This window comes from Mirounga leonina, unplaced genomic scaffold (genome assembly GCF_011800145.1).
Source record: "Mirounga leonina isolate KUSES-001 unplaced genomic scaffold, KU_Mleo_1.0 Mir_115, whole genome shotgun sequence".
Taxonomy (NCBI): domain Eukaryota; kingdom Metazoa; phylum Chordata; class Mammalia; order Carnivora; family Phocidae; genus Mirounga; species Mirounga leonina.
Genome location: NW_023270268.1, coordinates 80,867,130 through 80,877,846, shown reverse-complemented (window position 1 = coordinate 80,877,846; position 10,717 = coordinate 80,867,130).

Genomic DNA, 10,717 nt, shown 5'->3' with positions numbered 1-10,717 from the left:
CCCTCTGCCTCTCTCTCTCTCTGTCTCTCATGAATAAATAAATAAAAATCTAAAAAAAAAAAAAAAAAAAAAGAACTGAGTTCTGGCCTCTCTCCTAATGCAATAGCTTTACTTAAAGTCTTATTTGCCTGTTTAACTTTGTTAAGTGCTATGGTTTTTATTAATGAAAAGTTTTAGTTTTGTAGATTCAGTTAATGTAAGCCGTAATATGGATAGATCCTCTGTTTTTCATAGCATTTTGTTTTTCTTTATGTGTTTCTTTTCTCTGCTGAGCTCTCCTATTTTTCATTTATTTCATGCATTTCATAATTACTGAAACATTTTTATGATGACTACTGACAGTTTTGTCTGGTAATTCTATCATTTCTGTCATTAGTGTTAGCATCTATTGGTTGTCTTTTTTCATTCAGGGTGAGATCTTTTGTTTCTCAGTATGATGAGTGATTTTCAGTTAAAATCTAGATAATTTGAGTGTTATGTCATGAGAACATGGCCCTTATTTAAACATTCTGTTTTAGCTGCCTGACACCACTCTATCCAGAGGGGAAGGAGGGGACCACTGCCTTGGTACTGCCAGGTGGTGGTAGAAATCCAGGTTCCCTACTCAGCCTCTTTTGGCAACCATGGGGGAAATGACTCCTTACTACAGCCAGATGTGAGTGAATTTATACTATTCACTAGGCCTTTGCTGATACTTCTTCCCTGGCTGGAAGTGTAAGAGTGCCTCATCACTGTTCCATCCATGGCCTCCACTGACACCCAGAGTAGAAAGTGGCCTCCTTAATGCTGGCAGTGAAGGAAGTCCTGAGTGTCCACCAATACCCCAGTCTATACCTTCCTAGTATGGAGAAGATGGTGTGCTTCATTATTGGAGGGTAGGGTCAATTTCTAGCTCCCTCGTGGTCTCTACTGACACCTGTGGATGGGGTGGGCCTCTTTATTGCTTAGCCAGGATGAAAGTCCTGGTTTCCTATTGCCTCCTCTGCCACCATACCGTCAGGCATACTACCTTGTTGCAGCCCTGTAAGGGTGGAAGTCCAGGTTCCTTGCCATTTGCAGGAGGAGTTGGGGTGGGGTCACATTTTTATTTGTGATGTTTAGCTGGAGGAGAGTGGTTATTGCCTACAAGTGTTCTGTCTTGAGAGCTTGCCCCTTTCCTGGTCCTTTTGCTAGACAGAGCAGACTTTTTGAGAGGCTTTTTCTTTTGGCAAGTACTGGCAGTTCTGAATTGCAACTTCTGGGATATATGTTTCAAAAAGAAAACCCAAGAAACTCACCACATGTCATTCATAAAGTAGCAAAGTCCCTAGCTATTCTACCTACTTTTTACCTTTCAGAATCTTCACATATTTGCTTTATATAGAATCTTCAATGTTTTCAGTTATACTTAGCAAGAAGAATAGGGAAAAGTATTTCTACTCCATCTTTCCAGAAGCAGAATTCTTGGAGAAACAGTTTTTTTTTAATCAATGGAAAAAAATGTTTGAACCAAAGATTTAATATCCAGCCACATCTTTATCCATACACCCATGGATGGACACTTAGGTTATTCCCATATCTTGGCTATTTTAAATAATGTTGCAATGAACATTAAGGTACATATATTTTTCAATTTAATATTTTTGTTTTCTTCAGATAAATACCCAGAAGTGGAACTGCTGGATCATACGGCAGTTCTAGTTTTAATTTTCTGAGGAAGCTCCACACTGTTTTCCATAGTGGCTGCATCAATTTATATTCCCACCAATGGTGTATGAGATTCCCTTTTCTCCACATCCTTGCCAACACTTGTTATTTCTTGTCTTTTTGATAATAGCCATTCTGACAGTTGTAAGGTGATATCTCATTTTGACTAAGTGTCAATTCTATTTATCTTTTAAAAAAAACAAGTCTTTTTTAATTGATTTTTCTATTGTTTTCTATTTTCTATTTCATTTATTTCTACTCTGATCACTGTTATTTATTCTTTCTGCTAACTGTGGGTTTAGTTTTTCTTTTTCTAGCTCCTTAAGATGTAAGGTTAGGTTTTTATTTGAGATCTTTCTTCTTTTTTAATGTAGGTGTTTATCACAATAAACTTCCCTCTTAGGACTACTTTTGTTGCCTCTGATAAGTTTTGGTAGGTTGTGCTTTCACTTTTTTCTCAGTTATTTTCTGATTTCCTTTTTGATTTTTCTTTCACTTAATGGGTGAAAATTCAAGAATGTGTTATTTAATTTCCAGATATTTGTGAATTTTCCATTTTTCCTTCTATTGTGGTCAGAAAATATACTTTAAACAATTTCAATCTTCCTAAATTTGCTAAGACTTGTTTTGTGACCTAACATCATCTATCCTGGAGATAGTTCCATATGTGCTTGAGAAGAATATGTTTTCTACTGCTGTTGGGTGGAATGGTCTGTATATCTCTAAATAGGTCCATTTGATCTATAGATCCTCAAATCAAGCCTTATTGATATTTTGTTTGGATGTTCTATCCATTATTGAAAGTGGAGTACTGAAGTCTCCTACTGTTTTCGTATTGCTGTCTATTTCTCCCTTCAGTTCTGTCAGTGGTTACTTCACATATTTATGTGCTCTGATGTTGGGTGCATATATATGTATAATTATTTTATCTTCCTGGTAGCTTGGCCCTTTTATCATTATGTAATGTTTTTTGTCTCTTGTGACAATTTTTTAATTACAGTTTGTATATTCTAATATAAGCATAGGCACTCTTGCTCTCCTTTGGTTACCATTTGCATAGAATATATTTTTTCCATTCCTTCATTTTTAGCCTTTGTGTGTTGTTAAATCTAAAGTGAATATCTTGTAGACAATAAATGTCTTGTTTTGTTGTTGTTGTTTTATCCATTCAGCCATTCTATGTCTTTCGATTAGGGTGCTTAATCTACTTCCATTTATGTTATTATTGATAGGGAAGAATTTACTATAATGAATGATTATATATAACACTCGATAAACTAGAAGAAATGGATAAATTCCTAGAAACAAACCTACCAAGATTGAATTATGAATAGACAGTAAGTCTGAACAGACCTATAACTGGTATGGAGATTGAATCAGGAATTAAAAATTTCTCAATAATAGTAATAAAAAAAAAGGACTGGACTAGATGACTTTACTAGTAAGTTCTGCCAAACATTTAAACAAGAATTGATATTCACTTTTCTCAAGCTGTCCCACAAAACTGAAGAGAGAGGCACATGTCCAAACTCTTTCTGAGGCCAGAATTACCATTATAATTAGCCAAACATACCACAAGAAGAGAAAAGCAGAGACCAATATTCCTAATAAATACAGAAGCAAAAAATTCTCAAATACAACAGCACATTAAAATGGTCATACACAACTGAGTAGGATTTATGCCTGGGATACAAGGATAGTTCAACATGTATAAATCAAAGAATGTGATACACCACATCAACAAAATGAAAGAAAAAATCACATGATCATCTCAATAGGTGAAAAATAAGTTTGTGACAAATTTCAACATCTTTTTGTAATAAAAAATTTCTCAACAAACTAGGAATAGAGGGCAGGTGCGTCAACAAATATAGGTCATATGTGAAGCCCACAGCTGCATCATACTTAAAACTGAATGCTTCTCCTCTAAAATCAGGAATGAGGCAAGGATGCCCACTTCTATTCAACATGCTACTGAAGGTCTTAGCCAGACCTACACAAGAAAAAGAAATAGAAGGCCTCAAAATTAGAAAGGAAGAAGTTAAATGCAGTCTCTATTTGCTGATGACATGATCTTGTACACAGAAAACCCTAAAGACTCCATATAAAAACTGTCAGAATTAATAAATAAGTTCAGTTAAGTTGCAGAATACAAAATCAACAATCAAAAATCAGTTTCATTTCCATACATGAAAAGCTATCTGAAAAGGAATTTAGGAAAACAATCCTATTTATAATACCTTCAAAAATAATAAAATACTTAGGGATAAATTTAACTAAGAGAGTAAAGTCTAGAAACAACAAGAAAAGTTATACTAAAAACTCCAAATATTGATGGAAGAATGAAGACACAAAAAATGGAAGGACACCCCATGTTTATGGATTGGAAGACTTAATGTTATTAAAATGTCCATACTACCCAAAACGACCTACACATTTAATGCAATTCCTACCAAAATCCCAATATCATTTTTTTATAGAAAGAGAAAAAAGATCACCCAATTCTACCATTCATATAGAACCAAAAAAGAATAGCCAGGTCAGTCTTGGGGAAGAACAAAACTGAAGGCATTATACTCCCTGATTTCAAAACATACTTCAAAGCTACAGTAATCGAAACAGTATGAGACTGGCACAAAGACAGATACATAGATTAACAGAATAGAATAAAGAGCTCTCCCCAAAATCTATGTGTAGTCAACTGATCTTGACAAAGGTGCCAAGAGTACACAAACTCCTAGAACACATAAGGACAGAGCTTAATAATATTGGTCTTGGACTGTGATTTCATGGATATGACACTAAAAGTACATGTAACAAAACCAAAAATAGACAAGTGGAACTATATCTATATCTATATCAAACTAAAAAGTTCCATATAGCAAAAAAAATAATCAACAGAATAAAAAGGTAACCTATGGAATAAAACATATTTACAAACCACATATCTGATAAGAAGTTAATCTCCAAAAAATATAAGGAACTTCTACAACTCAATAGCCAAAAATCTAATAACCCAATTTAAAAATAAATGGGTAAGGACTTGAATAGATATTTCTCCAACAATGACATACAAATGACCAACAAATGTACGGAAAACTGTTCAATGTTACATAGGTAAATGCAAATCAAAACCACAATGAGATATCACCTCATACCATTTAGAATGCCTGGTATCAAAAAAAAGGAAAAAAAAAGATAACAAATGTTGACAAGTATGTAGCAAAATGAGAACTTTTGTACACTTTTAGGAGAAATGCAAGATGTTGCATCTGCTATGGAAAACAGTATAAGTTCCTCAAAAATTAAAAATAGAACTACCATATGATCCAGCAATTTCACTTCTGGCTATTCATCCAAAAAAGTTAAAGTCAGGATCGCAAAATGTTAGCATCCCCATGTTCCTTACAACATTTTACACAATAGCAAGATGGGGAAACAACTTAAATGTCCACTGATAGATTAATGGATAAAGAAAATATGAGAGATATAGATATAGATGATATAGATATAGATATATACACACAATGGAGTATTTTTCAGCCTTAAAAAAGAAGGAACTCTTGCAATATGCAATAATAGAGATGCAACTTGAGGACATTGGGCTAAATAAAATATGTTCAGTCACAGAAAGACAAATACTGCATGATTCCACCTCTGTGAGGTACCTAAATAGTGAAATTCATAGGATCAAATAATGGAATGGTGGTTTTCAGGGTCTAGAAGAAAGGGGAAATAGGAAGCTACTAATCAATGGGCATAAAGTTTCAGTTATGCAAGATGAATAAATTCTAGAGATCTGCCCTACAACATTGTACCTATAGTCAAAGATACTGCATTGTACACTTAAAATTTTGCTAAGAGAGTAGATTGTATGTTAAGTAGTCTTACCACAATAAAATAAAATTTTAAAAAAATAACAAAAAGCATCCTGAGGTATGCATTAAGCATAAAACACATTCTGAATTTTGGACATTTCAGGCTTAAAATCATAATGGGCAATATTTCATTAATAACAATAATATTTTAATATGGGCTGCATATTGAAATGATAGATCTATTGGGTTAAATAAAAATTTTATTAAAACTTAAAAAAGACATCTTAAAACTCAGTAATAATAAGATTACTAATAAAATATGAGCAAAATGTTTGAGTGGACAATTCCCAACAGAAGATATATGAGTGGTTAATAAGTGCATGAAAACATGCTCAAAACATCTTTATTTATCAGATATGCAAATTAAATCCATAATGTGATAATACCACGTATCAATAAGAATGACTAAAGTTAAAGGCCAATTGCTGACAAGGAGATGGAATAAGAATTCTCATTCATTCCTGGTGGAAATATAAAATTATATCCCTACTTTGAATAATAGCTTATCAGTTTCTTGTAAAGTTACACATGCATCTGCCACATAGCTCAGCAATTCCATGACTGGATATTTAACCCAAAGAAATCAAAACCTATAAGTTGCACAAAATCTTGAACAATCTATGAAAAAAATTCATAACATTTTTATTCATAACTATCAAAAATTGGAAATAACCCAAACATTCATCAACACATAAATATATCCTAAGATAGTCTTACAGCAGGATAATTCTCAGAGACAAAAAGATAAACTGTGAATACATACAAGAACAGGATAAATCAAAAAATGTATACTAAGTGAAAGCAGTCAGATCAAAAAGAGTGCATTTACTTGATCCCATTTACTTGAAATTCTAGACCAAGCTAAATTATTGAATAGTGACAGAAAAAAGACCAATGGTTGCCTGAAACAAGAGTGGGACGGATTACCTACAACAAACCCAAGGAAACCTTTTAGGTGATGTAAATGTTCTATATGTTGATGGGGGTAATGGTTACATGAGGAGACATATTTATCAAAACATACCTAATTATGCACTTAAAATGGGGGCATCTGTTATATATAAATTACACCTCAATAAAGTTGATGTAAATCATAGCATACTTTCTTGGTTGTGCTGTGGGTAATTAGGAAAAGACTTATGCCCATTGAACCCTCCCTCCAAGGTCAGAGCAGTGATATCTATGTTGGTCACTTATAGAGACCTGATTCTAATTAAAATTTCACAAGGGTCATTTATAAGAGTGGAGCCATACACCTATACTATGAGGACGCCTATATAAAAGAACCTAAAAAAAATAGATCCTGAATTTATTTGAGTCAGTATAGGAAACTCATAGAAAAAGCTGGGAAACACTTAGAGTGCCTAATCTCGGGGTGTCTGGGTGGCTCAGTTAGTTAAACATCTGCCTTCACTCAGGTCATGATCCCAGTGTCCTGGGATCGAGCCCTATGTTGGGCTCCCTGCTCAGTGGGGAGCCAACTTCTCCCTCTCTCCCCTGCTCCTGCTCTCTCTTTCGCTCTCTCTCTCTGTCTCAAATAAATAAATAAAATCTTAAAAAGAGAGAGAGAGAGAGAGAGAGAATGCCTAATCTCTTATAACAAATGTATTCAATGGTCATTCCAATTTAGTTTCTGTTTTATTGATATATACTGATGGAAGGTGGGCTACAGAAAGCATTTTGATTACCCATTATAGTCTAGACATTGCTGAACTACAAAGATGAATCAACAAAAAACTGTAGCATAGGAACTTTAAATATAAAGGGGAAAAACATGCACAAAAGTTACTCTAAGACAAGTGCTTTCCTACAAAGATGTGGTAATAAGAAATATTCCAGGAAGTAACACATTTATGATGCAGACAAAACTTTAACAGCCATCCTGAAAAGGCATCCTTGGCAGACAAATTAGCATGTTAAAAAGACACCATCAATCTAAACTTTTTTGAAGCCATAAAATAAAGAGCATTCTCTGTGTTAGCATTTGCAAATGTATCCTTCCAGCAAAGCTCAAATAACACATAGAATTAGCTGAAGCATTCAGTTCAAAATTAGTACTGAAATGGAATCCTGGAAACTCAAATAACCACCCACATCTGAGCCATGAAAGAGTAATTTAGCTCTGCCTAAGGGGCAATATGTTTCATAAAACCCCTATCTTTTTTTCTATGATATAATGCTACTAATCTTAATGGGTTTTGCCTTAAAAACCTCATAAAGTCTGCAGCAAAATAACCCAGAATTACCATATCTTCAATTAAACATACTGTGCTGCTCTGGGGGGATTGGACTTGAATACAGTGTTTATCAAGATTGCGAAGTCTAAGAGCTGCTACTACTCTATTAACAGGCTAATCTGAGCTCTAAATGAGGACATTAAAAGGGGAATATAGACCTCATTCAATAATGGAAATAATTCTTTATCTGATAAACTTTCTTTCTTCCTGCATTGCATGTTCTATATATCCTAACCACCCTTCATTTCTTAAGCCCAAACGTATCCCATTTTTTTTTAAGTTTCCGTTCAATCATCAACTTCTGCATGCCATCCTTGATTTCCCTTGAAAAAGGAGAAATCTTCCCTTGAATTTCTTTAACACTTCCTATTCCTCAATTTTTAAATATATCACTACTTTCCACACATTATGTCATAATGTATGTTATCTCATTCTGGATTTCAAGTTCCTTGACCCCAAAATATGTCTTATTTACATTGACAAATTGGTATCTTCAAGACATCTGATATTATGCCTAACAAACAGTAAACAAGAAATTATTAAAGTGATAGTTTATTTATGAGAACAGAGTTCTATTTGAAAATTCTATTAGTGTAATTTCATGTGAAAGCAAAATTTGGTCCTATTATGGACAAACATATTTCTTGGAATTCCTAAACAGTTCTGTTCTAATTTCATAATTTTACTTTAGGAACACACAAAAACATATTTGAAGAAAAAGACGGAGGAAGAAAACGATGGGGAAGGGAGAAGGTAAGAACTTGTATGGTGTAAGGGAAGCCAAACAAAACACTGGCAGTAAGGGGGTGACACAACCTCTTTGAATAGATATGAACTAATAATTGACAATTATATCTTAAATTTATCAATGTGAGTTTGTCAATTCTTTTTTTTTTAAAGATTATTTATTTATTTATTTTTATTAGAGAGTGAGCAGGAGAGAAACAGCATGAGAGGGGAGAGGGTCAGAGGGAGAAGCAGGCTCCCCGCTGAGCCGGGAGCCCGATGTGGGACTCGATCCCAGGACCCTGGGATCATGACCTGAGCTGAAGGCAGTCGCTTAACCAACTGAGCCACCCAGGCGCCCGAGTTTGTCAATTCTTTTACAGAAATGATCCTGTCTTACTGAATTGCACCATCATTCAAGATCTGAACTGATAAATTCATCTCCCTGTTCAGAATGTTCAGGAGATTTCACTTAAACTGTGTGAACATCCACTTTATTCTTCACTAGAAAGAAGAGGCATGTTTCTCAGCCAGATAGTAGGCAAAGGAAAGAGATCCTAATTTAGGTAAATTGGGCTGCATACATCGAAGAAAGAAATGACAGAAAATAATTAAAAATGTGGCCATGTGGGCGCCTGGGTGGCTCAGTTGGTTAAGCGACTGCCTTCGGCTCAGGTCATGATCCTGGAGTCCCTGGATCAAGTCCCACATTGGGTCCCTGCTCGGCGGGGAGTCTGCTTCTCCCTCTGACCCTCCCCCCTCTCATGGGCTCTCTCTCATTCTCTCTCTCTCAAATAAATAAATAAAATCTTAAAAAAAAAATGTGGCCATGGAGGTGTGTCTCTGAGATACCCTTTTTTAAGATTAGTGCCTCTAAAGATCATGGCTGACTAAAGACCCACAGCTACACCCCTGGATCCACCTAGACATGAATGTGGAAGCCATACTTCCTTGGGTTGCTCCCATCCAATAACTGAGCACAGTGGTGGTAGTTAGTAGCTGGATCATTCCTGCCTACATAAGCAACTTTTGCTTGAGGATTTCCTTTGGCTAAAGCATTCTTAGCATTGGACTGAGGTCTGAGAGGGTAGGATTAGCCCAAGTCTTGTGGTTATTTTTTTTCTTTTTGTTTCTCTAGAGTCAGACCTGCATCGTTGTCTGAAGCCTTATAACTGCTTACTTTGCTCCCTTCGTCCATGATTTACAGGCATTTCTCTCAATAAATCTCTCAGATTTCCAGCCCTGTCTTGGCTTCTACTTCTCAAGAGACCTGAACTGAATAAAAAGAACATCTCTATAGATTTATGTGTCCCATAAGTGGAGGCTCAGACTTAAGCCTTTCATATGAATATACTTGAGATTTTTCCCAGGCCCCTTACTCCAACTTATGATTCACTATAAGAGACTTTCTTCTTTGTAGTATCTAGAGCACTGATTTTCAAACACTATTCTGAGAAATATTCTAAATAATGCTTTATTAAAATTTTTTTAAAGCTTGGTCCTATCTTAAGATCATGATTACATATAAAAAACAGTAAACGCACAAGAATATATATTTTAATTCTCTCTTCTAGGTTAATTTGGTAAATAACCATGTGTATTCATTTTCTATTGCTACATAAAAATTAACATAAATTTAGTAGCTTATAGAAACATATTATCACACAGTTTTTTTTTTTTTAAGATGTTATTTATTTATTTGACAGCGAGAGAGAGACAGCAAGAGAGGGAACATAAGCAGGGGGAGTGGGAGAGGGAGAAGCAGACTTCCCGCTGAGCAGGGAGCCCAGATGCGGGGCTCAATCCCAGGACCCTGGGATCATGACCTGAGCTGAAGGCAGACGGTTAATGACTGAGCCACCCAGGTGCTCCATTATCACACAGTTTCAATGGGTCAGGAGCCCAGCCATGGTCTACTTGGGTTCTCTGCTCGGGGTCTCACAAGGCTGTACTCAAGTTGTTGCCTGGGCTTTATTTTCATCTTGAGGCTCAAGTACAAGTTCATTGAGATTGTTGGTAGAATTCTTTTCCATGCTGCTGTTTACTGAGATCCCCAGCATTCTGCTGACTGGACACTACTTGTTGGTCCCTAGAGGCTGCTCATAAGTTCATTAATGTGTGGTTCTCTTCATAAGCAATTCACAACATTGCTAAATATTTCTTCAAGACCAGTGGGAGAATCTCTTTTTC